This window comes from Macrobrachium nipponense, chromosome 17 (genome assembly GCF_015104395.2).
Source record: "Macrobrachium nipponense isolate FS-2020 chromosome 17, ASM1510439v2, whole genome shotgun sequence".
Lineage (NCBI taxonomy): Eukaryota > Metazoa > Arthropoda > Malacostraca > Decapoda > Palaemonidae > Macrobrachium > Macrobrachium nipponense.
The window spans coordinates 39416574-39440606 of record NC_087210.1 but is presented as its reverse complement, the minus strand read 5'-3'; the positions used below and the strand labels follow the sequence as shown (position 1 = coordinate 39440606).

Here is a 24033-nt window from a genome sequence, read left to right as displayed (position 1 = left end):
CACTGATCTGAAGGTATCATAAGTTTATGAAAGATTTAGTAATGCTCTTAAGTTAAGTCTATTGGGATCATACAATTTGCAAACCAAACACTGGTTTTCGTAGTAAATTTTGAAATTCTACTACGGATTTAATATATGCTTACAAGGAATTGAGGGACTGCCTATGGGAAATCCTGTGTCTGTTACCTTTGCTACCATACATATGAGATTTGATGAGCAGTCATGGTTTTCGAGCATGCCTAAGGAATTTAACCCCTTTAAAAACACTACGTATATATTTTCCAGATATTTAAAAAAATGTATGTTGCACCATTCATCGATTACCTTAATGCTCGATAGTAAAAACAAAATTCGTTTCTTGAGTTATTTATAGAGAAAATTTGCTACTACAATCAATGTTTATTTTGCAAATTGTATGATCTCAAGACTTAACTTTAGAGCATTACTATGATCTTCCATAAACATATGATACCTTCAGATGATATCGTATGTCGTATCACGTGTAAAGACCTGCTGATCACGATCTCGTACTTTATCTAGACCTGTTTTAAGACCTTCGTTAACTACTAATCACAACCTTGTATCTCATCTCGCCAACCAGAGAAAATTATATGTATATATCTTTATAAAGAACTTCCTGGCCTTTCCGCCGATATATGATTCATTAATGTATGTCAACTATGTTCTTTACTATTACTATTTGTGTCTATCAAGAAACACAAATTCTTCACCTCTGTCGGCGTGCAAACTCTGTTTGAGATTCAGCATACACGAGCTTCTTGGCCACAGCCATGAGCTCATGAGCTCTTGGCGTTTTCCTTCTTGATGCCATGTTTAGAATCAAGAAGCCACCGCCACACCTGCTGCAGCCATTGGCCAGGTAGCTGCGAGCGCCTTTCTTTCGGAATCACAATTGTCAGTCATTGGTGTTCTTTTTCCAAAGAAAGCACCTTCACCAACTGCAATATTGACCATCTTGAAACCTGTGAACCACACACATTAGAAATGGGAATTATTTTTTCATCCCTACCCCTTTTCCAATGCCCCATTATCGAATAACAGGTTTCCTAGGCCCATGCTTTAAGATAATAACTTCTTGCCTCGTTTTGTTCGTCTCTGCGAATATAGAACTGCCTACTTCTCATGATATTTCCTCTTTTGGGTTTAATTCCAGTTTATGGACATGGATATGTCTTAGATACTAGAAATTCAAAATGCGATATAAACTAAACTCGCCTCTCGTGAGACTAGCTTCATCTTGCGATGATGCAAATAACACTCCCAGAGGTGCTGCACCAGCTGCCCCAGCACAAAGAAGCAGGATTATTGCAGTGTTAATCTTGTCCACACATCCAGTAGCATTAATGAAAACTACTTCAGAAGCTTCCCTAAATTCCCTGTGGATTCGTTTCATAAATGGTGAAACCAGTACAACTGAAAATGAGTCTCCTTATATTTCTTCTTCTATTGTTAATTCTGGTTTATCTTTGGCATACTTTTTGATCGATTTCATCATAGATAGGTCATTTAAGCCACCATGTTCATTCTGCAGCCAGTCTTTCCGCATGTAGTCAATGGATTTAGGAGAGGGGTTTATAGAATGGTTAGCCTGTCCACATAAATCATCACACAAACCCATTTTCAGCAAATGAAATCTTGTGGCCTGAGTGGCTGTCATACCTAAAAATGGTGATTAGTCAGATTATCAATCCTGTATCAACTTTACGGATACTAGAAAGAAACCTAGGGGGAAGTTCAGTTATTTCACCCAACGGCATTTTGTATTTGCTCTTAACCATGGGATACGAGCTGGTGAAATCAACGTACAATATATACGATTGAGGATCACCAACCTTAAAACTGGGATTTAACTCTGGATTATTGGCTACAGACTGTCTTCGAACTAAACTACAAAAACCACCCAGGATCTTTTTACAGATTAATTGATAAAGTTCACCATTAGAAATGAGAAGCGACGGATTATAGAAGAACGTAGGAAAGCGTCAAGTGAGAGAGAGGTAGAATTCACGTAATGGGCGGGGTCTAGTCTGAATTGAGCAAATGCTGCATTCCTTCATACTAAATACTAGATGTCAGCTAATAATCCCACGTCCATTGACACATACAAAATTGTGTAATCTAAAAGATTGGCACAATTTGCAGTGTTCCAAACCTTGACCACGTGTGCGTATAGCTCCCAGGATAGGGTTTCCCCCATAAGCTCTGAATTGAAACACTCCTTAGAAGAGATGCCAGGCTTTCGCAGGACATTGAAACTCTTAACGTAATTGTAAGGGTATAGTACTGTTTACCTGTATCCAAAACTAAATCGAGGCAATCCTTAGAGTACTTAGATAACAACCAATGAATGATTTCGAGGGAACCTTTCTGTTTTATATGACTCGATGTGAGACTGGAAAGGGTCCCTCTAATCATGTTGTTGCTATCCACTACACTGTAAAAAGTTCAAGGTATAGAAAGGGTATAACGTTTGAGCTAAGGTTTAAACGTTTGTTAAAATGCCCTAATGGTCAGAAATACCCCTATCTCTCGGTGGGCGGGTATTTTTAATGAATATTATACCCTTTTTACACCTGGTCTCAAAATGGGCTTCAGGAAGTATATCTGATTATGTCATGAAATGAACTTTTACTCTTTATCAAATAACCATATTGTTACTCTGATAATGTAATGCAACAAAAAAGTTATTAATAATACGTTAGTTTTAAATTATTGATAATTTTGTAGCAAGTTCGGTATGCTACAAATGCCGTACTTGGTAATTATATTGTTCCCAAGACTCACTTGATTACACAATCGCAGTTATAATATATATATTTGTATATGTATATTAATAATATATATATAATATATATATATATATATCTATATATATATATTATATTATTTGCAATATATATATATATATATATCTATATATATATATAGTATATTATATATATATATATATTACATAGAAATATACGCATATAGCAGAAAGTGTATGGTCTGTTGTTTGTTGCACCCCCTTCCCGTGTCTGTGCTCACAGCCTCAAGTTCACAATACTTCAGTGAGTGTTACGTGTCGGTGGTGGAGACGGTCCGAGCAGTATTTTGAAGTTTTAGAGAATTCTAAGAACATTTTTTCAGTGAAACTTAGTAAGTGTTATTTCAACATACAGGAACTAACTTTACGAAGTGAAATATTATAATAAGCTTCAATTTCCAAAGAGACATCATCGCCAGTGTATCCCAGACAGTCTGGCGCCAATATTTCAAACCGTTGTGCACAAACATCCAACCGACTACCACCGTGGCCACCACCCGCCTACATCACTGCTTTTCAAGTGCGATGAAAATAATAAATTGATAAAGAAAACTTTTAGATTCATTGACCCTAAGATTTTATATACTGTATAAGCTATAAGTACACCTAAGGGTGTAATGGATTAATATATTAATTATATAATTAATAAAGACGGGTATTTATATCGTATAGAATACCCTGCAAAAGGGTATTCTTCATCTACGATACACCCCTAAGTAAGGGTATCACAAGTATATGTTATACCCTTGATATGGGTATATTGTAAAGGGTATATTATAGTTCTTATATACCCCGGTAAGGTATGCTATTTTAACCACTAGAAATACCCTTTTTCTACACCTATTATACCCTTAATATTTTAGAGTAATCTAAGATTGCCTGATCTAGCCAAGTAAAATCTACTACCCTCACGTTTTAGAATTTCAAAGTCAGTGTAATGTCATAGGACAAATTATGTACTAACACTGTTAAAGTCGTCTCCTTAAACTTCATATTAAAATTGCATTGACGACACAGTGCACACACAATGTGCGTGATGTCACACTTCCGTAACCCTGGCATTGAATTCAACGTTACATCCCCTGCGATGGGTGCTCTCTTCAAACTTACGGGTGGATTCAGGGGTCATATGCAATGGATACCTTTGCATTTGCTCATACAATATATAATGCCCATTCCCTGCACATATTCTGCAAATCATCAACACATTTTTCTCCATAACCTAGTCTATGCATACAATATTCACCTGTGTTATAAAGGATGCAAAATTAATAATATCAATAGTAATACTAATAATAATAACAATAATAGTAATAGTAATAATATGTACTATGATCGGTGCATGATCCATTGCATATGGAGGTATCACAAGAGGGATGGGTGCTTCCTTCGACGTGGCAATCTGCAAAAAACACGTTTTCATGAATATTGAGAGCAAGAACATAAACACGGGTTTTTAAGATGTGTATATATTAACCCAATAAACGCTATTATACACACAGTCTACGTTCAACATGCGTAGTGATCACATCATATACGTGAATAGCAGTGCATATATGGGTACATTTCCCGAAAATCAAGCGTGTAAATTTACCAATAGGTTAGCCGCCCCTATATCATTATCGAAAGAAGTGGAAGATGAAATGGGTGTGGTGGGAGTCATTCTCCTGAAAATATACTACACCGTTAAACCTGGTGACCGTAATTTTACCATTCAATTTAACGTGATCTATAATGAATCTATGGGGAAGCGCGTTTATACCTTTATTTATAAGTCTGTTTTGGGTTTGTCGGGGGGCAGATGATATGAATGCAATGACTAAAGTGCTTAATATGAAAATTATTGAACAATTATCCATATTTTATGATGAGCATATTCACGGAGCTATCCGCGGGAATAGTTTATTCTCGTGGAATGATGATATGAAGAGAATGAGTATTTCACATATCAATGCAGGAGTAGCAAAAGTTGATACAATTGATTTAAATACTATTAAATTTAGTGATAAAGCAGCCAATATGCTCTGTTTCAATGGAAGAGTGAGGTATATAATATTACAGTTTAGGTACGTTGAGACATCATTGCTGTAGAAATACATTTGTAAACAATCAATGTGTTGAGTACATTTACATTTATACGGATATCATTCGACCTACCACATTGGGCAATAAAATGGCTAACATCTTAGACTGTTTCACATTAGAATGTGCACATTTTAAAGGTCCGCATAACACCTTTTATAAACCTTTAAATACCATTGACGTATTAGATTACATTACAATCGATGTATCAGATCAGAAAGGTGAAGAAATAATGTTTATTAAAAATGGGGTTGTATTATGCACTCTGCATATAAGACCTAGATAAAAACTATCACACTTTTTTCTTATAAATGCTGTACGGGACGTATACCTCTCTTAGTATTTGACTGACATAGCTGGTGAACGCACCATATATTTTAGTAGTCTCAGATGTTTGGACACGTATATAAAAAATTCACCGTCAAAATTTGCAAATAGATTACCTACACCTATATTATGACTTAACGGGGTTGAATATGAAGTAGGTTTAGCCTCGATCATGTTCCCGGGTAATTACGCAATATTATCAAAAGATGATTTATTCACTCTCGAATTTATTACAGAGCATCATAAACGTGATGTGCATGCACATTTGTATAGACCGAGAATAGCAATGTTAGCGGGGAACATGAAGAGGCTCGTGAGAGCTATTAATAAGGATGTTTATGATTATTTGAAAGTTTATTATGGTGATAATCTCATAAATTATTTTAATAGTAACTGTATATTTCATTGGAAGGAAGATTTAAGGAGAATTACTATACTGCATATCAAGAGAGGGAAATTGAGAACTGGGGACGTTAAAAGTATATATGTCAAATTTAGCGGAAAAGCCGCAAAATTATTAGGTTTTCAAATCAATAGTGGTCATGAAATATATGGAGGGCGTGAATTGAATGAACACGTTTCCATTGATTCCCTACTTGATAGTTGCGGGGTAGATTATGTGTATAGTGATATAGTTCAACCAACAATTTTTGGTGGGAGACTAGTCAATATATTGGACTGTTTTACTTTGGAAAGTGGTAGATGAAAAGGAATATATAATACAGTCTACACATTGTTAAACACAAACATTTTGGACCAGATTTCAATTATTATCACGAATCAAAATGGACATCTTTTACATTTTACTAAAGACTCGAGTATTACTTGCCTGTTCCGTGTAAAACCTCGATAAAAATAGATGAGTAGGTGTGTTTAAATAGATGGGTGAATGTATACAATTCAATATTCACCCTTGACATTCCTTATTCGTGATTACACCCTCGAATCAACTAGAACGTGCGAATGAAGCTTTGCTTGAATTATTTTGAAAGTATAAAAGTGGTGTAAAAAATATAATGAGAGTGATATTCACCCCTCCTTCAGAAGCAGAATTTAAAAAACTATTTTTATCAGACCCTTTAAGAAGAGGGGCGGGGTTTGAGGATATTTCCATTTTCTATCCCGGGCATAAAGAGGTGTAGTGGTCTGTTTTCTGGTATAAGTGGTATCGCACGTAAAGTGCTTCCTTTTCTATTTAATGTTGCGAAACCTTCAGTTAAAGAATTAGGCAGGTCTGTGTTATCTGATATGGTAAACAATGGTTTACCTTTAAAAGAATCTATAAAATGAAAGTTATAAGAGCCCTCAAAACTACTGGACAACGAATTTTAAGCAGTACCGGAAGGAGACGGCGGAAACGAAGGGAAACAGTGAAACGATTGGTTAGATGGTCGAGTGTGGGAGGAAAGAAAAAACAAAGGAAGAGGAAGAGTATACGTGTTAAATCTAGAAGTAAATATAATAAGAACGTGTACGATCTTTTGTACATAATTCATTCATCAATTGACAATCTGCGGGTATGCACACGTTCTACCCTTCATCTAAAATCATATGTAAACATAAAATATGGCTAGTGTAGTTCCTAACATACCCAGAACTGGTAATCAAGTTCCTATTTCTATGTATATTGCGGGTATATCAGAATCGTTCCCGAATGATAATAGACGTAGAATTATTGAAATTTCAATTAATTCGAAGGAAAGACTGGGATTTTACACCTAGCAATATTTCTGTAAATCAAATTTTAACTGATAAATATATCGAATTTCACGTTAACGGGATGGCAAGTTCTTTCTTAGATTTGTCAAGTAAAGCTTTAGAATTATATATCACAATACAAAGAGGTGGCACGCAACGAGAGGATAATATGCATGTGGCCCTCGTTAATGGTATAAGTAATATATTATTTAAATCTGTTTCTATTTTCTTGAACGAAAAGTTGGGGGAATCCTGCTTGGTATTTGACTATCAATCATATATCAAAAGGCTTAAAATGATAAAGTACTCGGCGTTACCTACCACCGGTCGGGCAGGGTTTTTATACTATGATTGTCATGTAACACATGGAGTAATTCATCAATTTATGCCCAATACATTTGCTCAAACCAGCAGGTGGGAGTCACGGGTTATGAGCAGCATTAAAACGCAGGGCGTGCATACGTATTTTCCCCTTCTTTTGGATATAGCAACTATAGACATGTATTTACTGGATTTAATAGACTTGAGGCTTAGACTCGAATTAGCGAATAATAACTGGGTGATGGGTACCCATACTGATAGGCATTTAAATTAGATAAATATAGAAAAAGCTAAATTATGGATCGATAGAGTTACCCCACATTATAACGCCATGTCGGCTTTTAATGAGGCTTTAGCAGTCAATCCTATACAATATATATTTGATAAAACATTATATAAAACATACGTTATTGCCATGATTGATATGCAAACATTTTCAGGTAATTACGTGGCTAATAGCCTATATTTTAAGTCTTTCGATTTAAATAATATACATATTACCGTTAATGGGAATACTGTATATAATATTCAATGTAGTTTCCCTAATACCATCACGCAATTATTTCACGAGACACAGAAAAGTATAGGGGGGTGGCGGTGAGAATCTAATCACTTATTATAGTTTTAAAAATGGTAGAGCTATTTACTGTTTTAATTTTGTTGTGGAAGATGTTGAAGATTCAATGCCTGTGGAAATTTCGGCAAACCTGCGGATATCGATCAGGTTGGGTATGATCACTCTGAACCCCTGTGTTATTTTACTTTTTGGGGATACGAAGTGTATTTTAACAAAGGATTCGGATAGGGTTACTCAGTGTGATGTTAGAGGTTAAATAGAATGGATACAAAAGAAATTTAAATAAGTTTAAAAGGTTCACTCGGTGATCGCGTTAAATATTTAGGTGTGTTCGCTTCGGATGAAGTAGGACTATTTACCCTACCCAAAAATAGAATTAAGCCTTTAGTTTTTATATCTAATACATTATCTTCATCCACCAATGTTAATATTATCGGTCATTGGGTATGTTTTTACGTGGAAAAATCACCTAGAAATATCATCTTTTTCGATAGTTACAGTATAAATACCAAAGTTTATTCGAATGACTTCTCTAAATTTATATATGCACATCCTGAATATAGCATCTATCAAATAATAAGACAGATACAACCGGATAAATTGTACAAATAAGGTCTTTACGTTATATTTTTTGTTCATTGAGTGAGTCACCACGGCACAAAAAAGTATTGTCTTTAATATAAAATGTATTCTCATTTATTCGTTTAAGAGGTAACGATAAATGGAGAACGGAATATTATTTTAAATATTTGAAAAAGTTTAAATGTTCACATTGGAGATCAGGGGGTAAGCATGCCATTCATTATACATACAAGGAATGTCTTCGCATCTTAAAAAACCGAGGTAACTGCATTTTTCTTTTGTTTTTTATATTACTTCATTCACATTCTATTAATAATATATTGTATATATGTATATATATCACACCTCGAATCATATCACATTATTACTTATTTCAAGATGACCTGTGAGAATCGATCCCCTGTGAACGGAAGCGGTAAACTACGACGTCTTCATATCCTTATGAATATTCGAAATATTCATAAGGATACATGTAGACATTATATTGGGATGCGTGATGAGGCGGTCTCACGATGATTAATGTATTGAATTTATGCAAACTTTTGCACTGTCTTTTATGTGGTAAATAAATCTTTGTAAATAAATATACATATTTTTTTACCCTACCCATTGATTTTTGTATATGTTTGCAAATGTATTTGAAACAAGAAAACAGGAAAAAGGGGAAAAAAAGTGCATGTTTCTATGGACTTAGGAACTATTATTAAATAAACACATCGTGTCGGATTTACATACCTTGATCGGGTGATTCATCTGTGACGGGTTGTGACACTTGTTCATTCTCAGTCGTGGGCGGCGGCGGTGGCGAAGCAGGGGTATCCAATAAAGCCTGTACAGGATTGCATTGTTGAGGGTCCCCCATTGGGAGTTGTTGCATCCTCTTCACGGTCTTGACCTGTTTTAACCTTCCAATAATTGAGTTGGGGGCTCCGACGCCATAGTAGTAATGTTTCCTGACCTGGGTGGGTACTTCATCGGCGGATAATTTACTACTGGTGCTATATATTTCCCATATCTGAGAGAGAGAAATAATGACTGTGTAATAAATTCTTCTTCCAACTGGCGCATTATTTTTTTATATGAACACTTATTCGATATACAGATGTATCTTATTGCTTTTTACCGTTTAATATTCGCTACATGTTCAAGAAAACGAAAGTGATTTAGATGATACTTACTGGATAGTGACGGACGACGTTTACCGTTCCAGCCAAGAGAAAAGGGAAGGTGCACGTATAACGATTGAGAATAGACTGATGACGATATTCCTCAGTTGGCCGTATTTATAACGCATAGTCTATGGATATTGATCGTATGTGAATAGGGTTTGCAAATCTCTGCTACGGTTTATAAACCAGGTATGTATGTGTGGATGACCTGGCGTGTGAATAAGTCACCGTAGGGCAGTACACCCATAAATCGCGCTCTTAGCTGTTGATGCTACTGTTCAGTTATCGGGGTGTGAAACAGGTATTAACCGTATGTGAAGATGACAGGGGTTGAAGATTGGATGTTAAGGAATGCAGCTGTATTTGTGATGAAGGGGAGCGTCTTTAATGACTCATAGTGTCAGAGGTTTGGGAAAGGAACGCACCCCTCAACACGTTCACGCATTAACCGCTAGAGAGGAAATTGAACGTCAATTATCGAGTATGTATAAAAATGCTATTCTCGTTATCCACCCACCAGTTCAATCTTGAATGTCGGAGACGTTGTACGTATAGCAGATGAGCATCGGAACGCAGTTTTTAGAAGGGGATATACTATTCAAAATACTCTGGAAATTTTTACAATCCGAAAAGTGGATACATCGCAAAATCCTGTCATATACTTCTTGGAAGATAGAGCCGGTGAAGGAATAAAGGGAGTATTCTACTGTGAAGAATTGATTCCCACAATTCTACCAGAAACATATGATATCACTATTCTGAGAAGCAGGAAGAAAAATAATAAAACTCAAGAAGTAGGAAGGAAAATAATAAAACTCAATAATATGTTAATTGGAAAGGTTACCCTAGTCAATCCAATCCATGGGTCGATGAATCTCAAATTGTACAGGTATGAACCGTAAACAACCTTTAATACATAAAAATTAAAACTTTATTTTATTCATCCCATGTTTATCACCCAGCGAGAGAAGTAAAGTCATTCCAATCTTAAATGGTGGCTTTGAAATTTTCTTTGCGGTAATCTAACTCAAGAAAAGAAATTTATTAAACACTTAAGAAAGCGTAGGCATGAAATTCATCTTGCGTCCTTGAAAATAACGTCTGTAGCTAAGACGAAAAATATATTGGAAAGCAATAAAGGGAGCGCTATTTTATTGGTGTTACTACCTTTAGCTGCAAGTTTGATAGGGCGTCTTTTTAATTGACGAAAAATTAAGGCGTTTTACGTTATCCCCACCGTTACATACACGAGGTTAACGAATAGAAAGGAGGTTTGTGATAATATTGATAATAATTATACTAACCTTCAGGTTAATGCTAAGTTGGATACAGCCATTAGTGACATGCACATACCTCTTAATGTTAAAATAAATGCAAAATTTCCCCGGGTGGCTAAATCACTCACGGGACCTCCTCATTCTCCTATATAGGGTGTGGGCGAGGTAGCTGAAGTAGCTGGGGAGGAGGGGGTAAATGCTCCGATTACGTTGAAAACAGTTAAAGGGGACATTAGTCGCAAAAGAAGCAATCCCGATTTAACAGGCATTATTCGAATATTATTCAAAGAACCTCAAAATTCATACGTTACATCTTTTGTTAAACACTTACAAAATTCTAGCTTGACTGAATGGAATGAAGAAGGGGATTTAGATCACCCACTCGCAGATTATAATATTTTAGATATCGCTTGAGAATTTCAAGGGAGTAAAAAACCCAACATTGATAATATTTCCAATTATCACTACTTAATTGAGATGGCAGGGGGTAAAGATTGAATGTTAAGGATTGCAGCTATTAAAAAACAAATAGAAGCATGGCATAATGCAGTGAAAAGAGGCGGTAGTGGTAGTGGTGGGAAGATGGTAAGACATGCGAAAAAGAAAATGGCAGGTGTGTGAAAGAAAATGGTGGGTACGTCGGTACCTTATTAACGTGGGGAAAATGATACAGCTTGTTTAATCGTGTGATTAACCCTTTACATGATACAACTTGTTTAATCACGTGGTTGAAATAACAGTTTGAAAGTGGGTCGGGCTTTAGCGTGATTCATAGCTTCAGGTGGGAGTCTTTGAAGGTGGCATGATACAACTTGTTTAATCAGTGATTGTGATAAAGAGGAACATCTTTAATGACTCATAGTGTCAGGGGGGCGGGGAAGCTCGATTGCAGGATTCGGTGGCTCATTAACTCTTGAACCATTGGAATATTAAGACATACACTCTCTCCATGGCTTCGTCAACCTCCTCGTGCAAGTTAGTTTTTGGGAACTTGTCCAAAGATAGGTTCAGGAAGATAAAGACTTGTTTAGTAGTGGACACTAATTGTGTTACATGCAGGAATTATGATGTGGTTGAAGACATTGTTCAAAATTATCCATACGCCGAGATTGCAGGCTTTCGATATTCTCGAGCTGGTGCAACATACACCTGTCTTCGTGATCGCAGTGTTGAAGGGTCTGCCATTGTGAAAAGGCCCAAAAATATTACCTCTTGGGAATGTGACGATGAAGTAGATCTCCCCCCCGTAGCTACTTTATTAACCCAATATGGCATCGGTGCCCCTGTTGAAGATAATGAATATGAGCAAAAGAGTGTAGCACATTCAAAAGATGAGGACCATGCTGACCGTTTGAGTAAGGATACCAAGCACATGAGGTTCAACCACTTTTTTTTATTCAGTGAAGAAATTGAAGGAAGAATTATTTAAGTTATCGTATGACTATGCCAAATATGTTATCTTTCCCACCAGTATCGGACAAAGCGGACGAGTTAACATGACATGGTTGAATCAATATTTACCTGTGTTATCTACATTCAGTGATGAAATGAACAAAATTGGTAAAATCACTTGCGTGGCCATCATGAAAAAGAATTTATCCCTGCTGGAGGAAAGATGTGTGGAAGATTAATATATGAAGAACTTGTTATCAAGATTTAAAAGCTTTGATGTATTAGATGAATTGTCTTTCACACACGATTGGGAAACTGGGGAGGATGTGTGTGGTATATACTAGCAATGTCTTGATGATGTATTATTTTGTAAAATGAATGTATATCATGTCCGTGTATTCTTTTGTACACCTTATCCAGTGTATTCTTGTGTGACTTTGTATGGAATATTAATTCATGTATACCATTCCCCATTGTCAAGGTAATTGCTTCATAGCAAGGAATTACGAGTTAAAGGAAAGGAAAATGCATCTTCGAGAAGTTCTGCCACGTGGAGGTTTTCGCTCCTGTGTTGGAGGCGCCTGTTCTCATGATGGTTCTAGAATCGGCAGGAGTGTTGTGGAAAGCAACAGGTGCCGAAGTATCGTGAGAAACGCCGCGACTTCTGATGCAATACTTCGTTGAGAAACTTCTAAATCGTTCCGGTAATCTCGGGAGTCTGTGACGTTCGCCGCAGGCCCCGCCCCCAGGATGCTGTATAAATACGACAGATGAAGTAGGAGAAGGCAGATCATCAGTTAGTCACAGAGTAAGAGATCATCAGTTAGTCACAGAGTAAGAGATCATTAGTAAGAGCCACAGATCAGATCAGTGAGAGCTCAGCAGCAAAGATCAGAGATTATCCAAGAGAGATAAAAGAAGAAGGAACCGACGAAGGATCAGAGAGAAAAAGTCGCTCGAGAGTTGGTTGAATCCTGGTCAAGTCATCTTCAGGAGTGGACGACCGAGTTATTTCGACGTTGAGCTAGACTTCAGAGAAGAAACGTCCTGCTAGAGGTTTTGGGAGTTCCTGCCCTTCAAGTATCAAGAGAAGACATTATTTTCTGCGATACAGAGGAAAGAAGGCGTCTAGCATTAGAGTTCTCCTTTTGTGAAGCCATCACTTCGAGTTACAAAACTGGTTGGCAAGTACTTTCATTACCTCCCTGTTCCCCCAGTTCATGCAGTGTAAGATTTTACCTTTTTTATGCAAATAGGAGACACCATTCGGCATTTATCTTTGTTAGTAAGCTTGTAAATAAACCTTTGTTGTGTTAATGTTTCTTTCTATATTCGTATCCCCAGTTTCAACTGTTGGTGTTGAATTTTTTTTTTTTATTTCATATCAAACCTGAAGCGGACCTCTCTCTCGGTTCATAACACCCATGTATTTCTGTACGACTTTTGTTACACAAATCATAACAATTTTGTATGCAATCTGATTTTCCATTTAATCTCTTTATGTATGGAATATTATGTATCTATATACACATATCATAAATGATTAAGACTGAAATGGGTTTTGTTAAGCTAATTTTCAGTGTACTCTTCTGACTTAAAAATTTGCATTTGGGAGTGAATTCGGGGACATGTTGGAACCTGTGATTTCAAGTTTTAAGACATCATCGGGGGCTAGTGGAGGGAATTCGGGGTGAGGGTTGAAACCTTGGGATTTTATGTCGTAGAGTTTTGTGATGTTATCGGGGTCGAGTTTGAAATCTGGGATCGTCACCCGTAGACTTTCGTGACGTCATCGGAAGTTTTTGAGGGAAATCTGGGTCAGGGTTGAAACCTGGGATTTTGCGTCCGTAGGCTTTCGTGACTTCATCGGGAGTTTTTGAGGGAATGTGGGGGGAAGGGGTGGGGTTAGGGTTGAAATTAGGGTTTTTACCTCCGTAGAGTATGAGGAACTTCGGGGGGTCAGGGTTGAAATATGGGTTTTTAAGTACGTAGAGTATGAGGAACTTTGGGATCATCGGTTGAAATCCAGGTTTTTACCTCTGTAGAGTAAGAGGAACTTCGGGGTCAGGGTTGAAATCCGGATTTTTACCTCTGTAGAGTACGAGGAACTTCAGGGTCAGGGTTTTTACCTCCGAAGAGTATGAGGAACTTTGGGGGGGGTATCAAGGTTGAAATCAGGGTTTTTACCTCCTTAGAGTATGAGGAACTTCGGGGGGGGGGGGGGTCAGGGTGAAATCTGGGTTTTTACCTCCGTAGAGTCTTGCCAGGCACCGACATTACCGTGGGAAACCTGTGAAATTTCATACCTATTTGTTATATTCACACACCTTTATGGTAAATTTTCACACCTTTAATTAACACTTCATTAAAAGGTTTGAAAAGTAATGAACACCTCATTAAAAGGTATGAAATTTCACACCAAGGTACTAATCCCCAGGTAGTCGATTTTTCTACCTACGGATTAGCACCTTGGTGTTGACGGACTATGGGGTCTTTTCCCCCACTGAATTTCCTTTTAAATTCAGATGGATTACTTTCAGTGAGAACAGATTTTGCTAATATAAAGATATGTAAAATAAATAGCCTTATGCAATTTCCAAAACTAGCTTGTCATGTGTAATGACTTGGAATGATAGTGACTTAAAATGCAAAAAATCATGAAACGTGTAAAAATATGGAAAATTCTTTGTTCAAAATATTTAAAAACCGTATCTCTGATTATTGGGTCCACTCACAGCTGCCCCAAGGCCTCAGCAGACTCTGTGGAGTGATTGTGCTTCCCTTGTATCTTAATGAAACAGGGATAATTGCTGACCAATTTGTCCTTCTTCATGGAACTTTTGCTTATTATACGACAGCTGACGTCCATTAATACCTGGCACCTGCCGATACACTACATGACACTAAAGTGGTAGACTTTAACACTACATGTCCACACTGTATGCTTCATCGAAATCCATTGTGTTATACTTAACCCTTCATACGCCAAGTTGGAACAGGTAATTCAGAACACCATGTGTGAACTAAAAGACAACCCCCCCCCCCCTCCACACACACAAAAGAAGATGGATACATTAACATTATTGAAACACTTGAATACCTCAACCTCAGAGTCAACATCTTTCCTGTGAAAGTAAGTTAGGCCTCCGTAATCGGTCCGTATATGTTAGGTCTGATATAAAGAATCATTTTTGTCATTCTTCTCCATATCTACAAAGAATCCATATCCATCCTCTAGTATAACCAAAACTGCACTGCATGATCAATATCTCTATCCATCATTATCATAATGTCATTAATAAGCATAACTGGTCCACATCAATACTTACCCAATAAAGGTTTTCCTGATTCCTTTCTGTCATCTATCGCCGTGAATGCCATCAATTTCTGGTGAAAGGCTTTCCTCTCTCCAACATCATACAACCTCTTGATGTTGAAGCAGGTGTTTGTTCTTCTAAAGTAGATTTGCTCCCATGCCTTTAAGTCCTCTTGAGAATGGTGTTCATTCTGAGACATAAATAATCTCTTGTTTCTGTAATTACAATGTTACTGAATCGCTATTAACAGCCATTGTACTCGTGACCAACAAGCGTGTATGAGTGATGAAAGTGTATGCCCAAACTCAGCTATTCATTACTGATAAATCTAATTATGTTGTTGTTTGAGATTAAGCTGGCCTTATGCCAGCATAGGGTCTTCCTCCTAGAGCAGCCCATAGTTTTATTACCTGGGCAAGCGAATACATAGCAGTGTGCAGACGGAAGAGTAGTGCTCGACCTCCCCCCCCGGGTCGTCGCGCACACTGACAGAGGTGAAGAATTTGCGTTTCTTGATAGACACAAATAGTAATAGTAAAGAACAAAGTTGACATACATTAATGAATCATATATCGGCGGAAAGGCCAGGAAATTCTTTATACAGATATATACATATGATTTTCTTTGGTTAGCAAGATGAGATCCAAAGTTGTGATTAGTAGTTAACGAAGGTCTTAACACAGGTCTAGATGAGGTACGAGATCGTGATCAGCAGGTCTTTACACGTGATACCGTGATACGACATACAGTATCATCTGAAGGCATCGTACATTTCTGAAATATCATAGCAATGCTCTAAAGTTAAGTCTTGCGATCATACAATTGGCAAAATAAACATTGGTTGTAGTAGCAAATTTCCTCTACAAATAAATCAATAGTAAGCTGTTTGACTCTCTTTCCATTGCGAATTTTGTTTTTACTATTGAGCATTAAGGTAATCGATGAATGGTGCAATATACATTTATTAAAATATCTGGAAAATATATACGTAATGTTTTTAAAGGGGTTAAATTCCTTAGGCATGCTCGAAAACCATGACTGCTCATCAAATCTCATATGTATGGAAGCAAAGGTAACAGACACAGGATTTCCCATAGGCAGTCCCTCAATTCCTTGTAAGCATATATTAAATCGTAGTAGAATTTCAAAATTTACTACAAAAACCAGTGTTTGGTTTACAAATTGTATAATCCCAAGAGACTTAACTTATGAGCATTACTAAATCTTTCATAAACTTATGATACCTTCAGATCAGTGAATATAAGTAATGGAAGGATAGATTCTGAGGACAAAGATAGTAATGACCAAGACATAGGGACAGATATGAATAGAATGTAAGCAAAAAGCAATATGAAAGTGTAAATACTGAGGACAGAGCTGAATACGGTTTTGAGGATTTTTCATTATGCTCAAGCTCTGTTTGGGACTCCACCACTATTAGATACGAGTCCTGTTGTAAAACCTTTAGCTCAAGTCGTTGATCGTTTTGGAAATCACGTCACTACACAGGCTTCAACGAAAGTACAATAGACACCTTCATATCTAGAAGAGGATTTAACAAACCAGGAGGTTCAGCTCCCATTGGTAAAGGATGACGGCCAAGTACTGTCAAGGGGAAGACGAAACAAACGCCCACGTAACTTGGCCCTGAATGTTAGTGAAAATATGGCAACTGCTAAATCGCATGGATCTAATCGCTGATTAACAATATATAGGCAATATATATATCAGGTTGCACTCTGGACAGTACTTTTATTTGGTTAAATCAGATTTTAAGCTTAGGACTCTACGTACATGGCTATAAAAGACAACGCTGTTAAAACTATTGCTTTTAAAAAAAGGAAAGTAAAAATAAAGCTTATTTCCTTATGGAAAGCATCATTGTTAGATGTTTAATGGTAAGCTTGGTGGATAAGAATCATGACAGCATTCCTCTCATATTTTTCATAACAAACACGTGAAATTCACGCCGAACCATGTAAATATATATATATATATATATATATATATATATATATATATATATATATATATTTACATGGTTCGGCGTGAATTGTCCAATCCTGAATTCTCTAACGTTAGAAATCATTAAAATATTTGCCATGTTGATGTCAAATACACCGACTTTTCTATCTTGGGCCAAACAAGCCACTTACACGAGCTGCCCATTCTTGAGTCATTGTTCATTAAGCAGTTGGCGCCAGGATTGAACTCACACACCACTTCTGTACCCCTGTATTTGGCGTAAGCATGTTTTCTTCATGGCTCTGCCTTCCCTCCTTGTCATTCAGCTGTCACTCTTCTGACAGAGTAGGTGCCTTTTTTTTTTTTAAATACTGTTGTTCGCTTCCTTTTATTATTATTATAATTTTTTTTGTCTCTTTGTTTTACAATTTTAACTAATTTAGGAACTTTTCAATTAAGATTGGTTGTTTTTATATGTTTTGATTATGTGACATGTATTTTAACTCGTCTGTCCAATTTATTTCAGCCCTGATGATGTAACAACCCTTTGTTACAAAACACGTTGGCAAATAAATGAATCTTTTACTGTCAACTGGTTGTCTCCTTGTCACCCGATCTACAAACATACATACATACATATATAATATAAGATATATATCAGATAAAGATATATATATATAATATGTATATATATATATATATATATATATGTAATAACATTTTTATGATATATATACTTATATATATAATTATATTATATATATAATATTATTATATCTATATATAAATATATAATATATATATATATATTATATATATATATATATGTAATAACGATATATATAGATGATATTATATAATATGTATATGATATTGTATAATATGATGGATATATTATATATATATATATATATCAATATATATTATAATATATATTATATATATATATTATATATTATTATGTAATATATAGTATGGTTATATTATAATGTAATATGTATAAATACAAATATGTATATTATAATCTATGTATATAATATATAATATCTATATATATATATCTATTATGTATATGTATAATGTAATGTATGTAGATCGGGTGACAAGGAGACAACCAGTTGAGTGTAAAAGATTCATTTATTTGCCAACGCGTTCCGTAACAAAAGGTTGTTACATCATCAGGGCTGAAATAAATTGGACAGACGAGTTAAAATACATGTCACATAATCAAAACATATAAAAATAACCATTCTTAATTGAAAAGTTCCTAAACTATTTAAAATTGTAAAACAAAGAGACAAAAAAAAATTATAATAATAATAAAAAGGAAGCGAACAACAGTATTTAAAAAGGCACCTACTCTGTCAGAAGATGACAGCTGAATGACAAGGAGGGAAGGCAGAGCCATGAAGAAAACATGCTTACGCCAAATACAGGGGTACAGAAGTGGTGTGTGAGTTCAATCCTGGCGCCAACTGCTTAATGAACAAGGACTCAAGAATGGGCAGCTCGTGTAAGTGGCTTGTTTGGCCCAAGATAGAAAAGTCGGTGTATTTGATATCAACATGGCAAATTTTTGAATGATTTCTAACGTTAGAGAATTCAGGGTTGGACAATTTACAGCCAGTACGATGACTAACACCCCTATGTGAGTCAGCTCTGACCTTCAGCAATCTTTTGGTCGATCCCACGTAAATCCCCGAATCACATTTGGGGCAAGAATATTTGTAAACGACCATTGATTGCAACGTTGGACAGAGCTTGTTTTTTATTTAAAAAAAAGAACCAACTGTTAGTGGATTTTTGGGAATTAAAATAAATTGCAGCATGCTATAATGTTTCTCAATAATTGACTCTATATCCTTTCTAAATTTATCCTCTTTAATAAAAGGAATACTCGCATATAGGTCCTTACGAGGAACCGTACTAATAGTTGGTAAATCAAGTTGTTTCTTATTTAAAAAGGCTTTACAGTGTTTAAAAAAGATACGAGATGGATAAAAGTTATCAGTAAAATACCTACATAAAAACTCTATTTCATTGTGAAAATGTTCCCATGAGGAGGTTAAAGAGTAAGCTCTGTGAAGCAGAGTAAAAATCGAATTTACCTTAAAATTAAAATAACAAGAACTATAACAATTGGAACCCAGTCCAGAGAAGGTCTTTTTTCGAAACACCGATGTGTTAAAACTGAAACATCTAAAATTGCCAACTGATCATTTTGTTCCTTCTCCAAGGTAAACCTAATATTAGGATGAAGCTGATTAATGAAAGAAAGGAACTGGTCAGCGTGAAAAGTGGATCTAAAAAGGACAAAGGTATCATTCACATACCTTTTATTAACAAGAGGGTAAAAACTGAGGGGGCAATTATCAAACAATTTCTCCTCCAGGGAGTACATGAAGATATTAGCAAATATGGGACGTAAGGGTGATCCCATTGCCATCCCATCAGTCTGTTTATGCAGACAATCATTAAAAATAAAGTCAGTGTCTATCACTGCCAGTTGTAGTAACTTCTTAAAATTATTGCGGTCATACTTAAAATATATGGTACTGGGTTCAATAAAAAATCTTATCTAAAATAACTTCAATTGTCTCCTCAACAGGAACATTAGTAAAAAGTGACTCTACATCAAAACTTGTATTAAAAGATCAGAGTCCTGTTGTAAAATATACGACTTGAATTCTTGTGAGTTTTTTTTTTTTACAGTATATTGATTGGAGGCAAGCGGTTCTAAAAGAGGGACTAGATAGTTGGCCAGTTTATAGTTAGGTGCATGAATAGAGGATAAGATTGGTCTCATTGGAACGCCTTCTTTATGTGTTTTGGGCAAACCATACAAAATACCGAAGGAGTCCCAGAGCAAAATAGATCTTTATAAGTAGTTGGGTCAATTATATTTTTGGTATTAAGTTCTTTAAGAAATCTGTTAATTTTATCTTCAATGTTAAAAATTTTTTTACAATCAGGTTTGCCAATTTTTTGGAATTTACTATTATCCATTAAAATCACTTCCATCTTACTAATATAATCCCCTCTATTCATGAGAACGGGACCTTTACCCTTATCTGGTCTAGTAATAATCAGATCTTTATTTTTAGCTAACTTTTTCAAAATATCCAAATCAGTTTTTTTTTTAAATGGAGTCCAACCAGTGGTAATATTCCTGAAAGTTCTCAAGGGATTTCTGATAGCTGAGATTGCAGTTTACTTGTGTCAAATTTAAATGGTTGTTGAAGGAGTCGATGGAATAGTGACTCAAGTGGTAGGAAAAATCTGTTATAATTATGTTGGTAGCATGGCAAGCAGAAGTCCAACCCTAAGGATAGTAAAAATTCATCACGTTTAGATAAGACATAAGAAGAAAAATTGAAAATTGAACTCACACGTTGGTTAAGGTCGGGAACACAGATACCAATTTTATATAGTGACATTGTTGGATATTAGAAATGTGGTCAGAAATATTTTTGTTGAACAAAGTTTGAAAAATAATAAAATCAATAAAAGACAGAGTGCTTCGTACACATTGATATAGATCGTTTACATGGGACAGATGCTAAGAAATATAAAAATTCTAAGCATCTGTCCCACAATGAAATTGGGTTTTTATGTAGGTATTGTTCCAGATTTGAAGCTAGAACCAAGGAAAAAAATAAAGTCTTTAACCCAAGTTTAATGCATCTATATTATACAAGTTGCCCCTTCCACGTGGAAAAGAACCCATTCTCTCCATTCTCCCTTTTTCTCTTGAAAAAGCTATCTCTTCTCCCATTGGTGCTTGGAATTACCCCCTGCAGAGCAATCACTTCAAAAGGCCTGGAAAGCAGCAGCCCAGTCTCAGAAGAAGACCAGACCTCGGCGAGGTCAGACCATTGGCCCCTTACCAGACGCCGCTGGCCCCCCCTACCCCCCGCCCCCCCTCCTGGGCCTGGCTTTCCCATGCTTTGGGAAGCCCAAGTATATTTTAAAAGTCCATAGTGTCGAGACTTCAAGGAGAAGACAACCAGCATCATTACTAAGGTACTGTAAGGGAAATTCCATTTCAACCAGGGAATTGATTTTACCTTTGTCTGTATTTCATTTCCTTTTTCCAAGGCGACTTGTGCAGTGTTTCATTCCCCTTCGCCATCTGGGCTCAATTCTGTAATTACTCCCCAGTGATACTAGTAACATTCCCCTAGTGAATTTAAGCCACGAAATAGTTTCTGCTGTGTAAATTTCCCAGTCATTTCATTCCCCCATGAGTGGCCTTTTGATTGAGAGAAAGTAGTGAGTAAAGTTCGCCCTCGTGTGCCCCTGCCTTACACCTATGTCCTCTATTCGCAGACAAACGCTGTGCCTGGCTGTGGTAGGACTTGGAAATCCTTCTAAGCTAGCAATTTTGATCCGTTGCTCAAAGTTTCCTAAAAGCATGGCCGAACTGCTCCTCACCACATGTTCAGGTGGACTGAAAGCAGTTCACCTGCCCTTGTGTTCCTGGACATCTGTAAATTTATGTAAATATAGTACTTTTAAAACTAGAGTCCATCTTTTATATAGATTCCTTCCTCCTCAATAAAACTGGCCTTATTCCTGAGAAGTTTTGGTTTTTCAACTTTTTTTTTTTATTTGTTCAAAACCCCCGTCCTCTAGTCAAGGCCTAAATATTCAATGTAATTATATTATCTGGGAGGAGACGAGGTGGAATTTTGAATATTGGCGACCCAAACCAAGATTTTGTAGTAGCGATTGTTAAGCTAAAAATCACGAAAGAAACAAATCTGAATTCCTTTATATTTTTATGAGCAAGCTAAAGCAAGGTGTCCAAATTCTCCACAACAGGAATAAGGTAAATTTTATTTTATTTTCTAGTATTTGTGTAGAACTAGGTATTCTAGTTCGGAATATATAAATCTGACTGCCTTTATAGCGGTAGAAAAGAGACCACGTGTAGGCTGATAAACCACAGATCGAGAGAGAAATTTTAATGTTATGTGCCATTGCATGAAGAATAGAGGGTAGGGAGTAAGTTTCAAAACAAAAATATCGTGAATTGCTAGTTAATCAAGAATCCCGCGTTGTAAAGGTATTTTCATGTGTTATTTTTTTTTATGTGAAACAATGCGTGCTAGCCAGCTCTCTCTCTCTCTCTCTCGCTGGCAAATCTCGCATGTCTAAATGGCATTGTTAGATTCCAGCCCGGCCTTGAAAGCATCTGTGATTCATTCTTCCCTATCATTAATTCTCCAGGGTTTTAAGTTCGCGGACAGGAGGGTTTTAGGTTCACGAGAGCAAGGAAAAGGACGGGTGTGGGAAAAAGCAGTGTATTTTATAGCGTTAGAGAGGTTATCCTGGGTCTTCTGAGCAAAGCTAGGTTAAAGGGATTTGCGTTAGTAGCAAAGAAATGAATATATTTTATTAACTTCCCGTCTCCATCCTCGAGACAATATCCATAAAAAACAAACAAAAGGGAGATCCCACATACATTTTTATTATCAACTGTGTTTGCCACGTCTTTCACGTGAGGTTCCGTGAATTTGTGACCAGATTTTTCCTTCTATTCACAAAGCTTACTGGCATTGAATTTCCGCCTGTACGCCATTCATTTGCTGCATTTTCACGTGAGGATTCCGTGAATTCGTGACCAGATTTTTTTTTCTTTTCCCCTTTTATTTACAAAACCGTAATAGCGTTGAGGTTCCGCATTTACGTTATTTGCCCCGCTTTCACGTGAGGTTCCATGAATTCGTGACCAGATTTTTTTTCCCTTTTATTTATAAAACCACAGTTGCGTTGAGGTTCCAGATTTATGTGCTTTACTTCCCACGCATTCCCGTGAGGTTCCGTGAATTTGTGACCAGATTTTTTTTATTTACAAAACCGTAATTGTATTGAGGTTCCGCATTTACCAAAATTTTTTTTTGCTACGTTTTCACGTGAGGTTTCCGTGAATTTGTGACCAGATTTGCGTTGAGGTTCCGCATTTACGACATCTTTGTCGCGTTTCACGTTGAGTTTCCGTGAATTTCGTGACGAGGTTTTTTTTTCTCTCCCTTTTTACCTTACCAAACCGTATTGGCGTTGAAGTTTCCGCCTCTACGACATCCATTTGCTACCTTTTCCTGCGAGGATTCCGTGAATTGCGTGACCAGATTCTTTTGTTTTGTTTTAAGAAATTTGTTACCAAATCCCTTACCGGCGTTGAGTTTTCCGCCATGCTGTGCATCAGTAGTAACTGTGTTTGCAGGGATTTACAGTCATCTTGCCAAGTCTGCGTTTAGCATTTCTGCATACCTCAGGCGACCTTTGCTGATTTTGCAACTGCTTTCCACCCTATTTTTCTCAGGCTAGTCTACTAGCGCTTTACGGCTGAGGAGATGGCAAGTAATGCAGCACTGGAGGAGGCTAAGGCCTTCACAGAAGCTGGACAAGCCCTAGGGCTGGAGGGTGCAAAGCTGGTCAATTGGGTGAATGATAAGCTGAAGGAAGCAGCCCAAGAGAGAGCAACCGAACGGGA

General features: G+C 36.6%; 1 pseudogene; it reads right to left on the bottom strand.

Moving 5' to 3' along the window:
• Positions 1 to 727: 727 nt before the first annotated feature.
• LOC135195886 (uncharacterized) lies at positions 728 to 23733 on the bottom strand (annotated as a pseudogene).
• Positions 23734 to 24033: the final 300 nt, after the last annotated feature.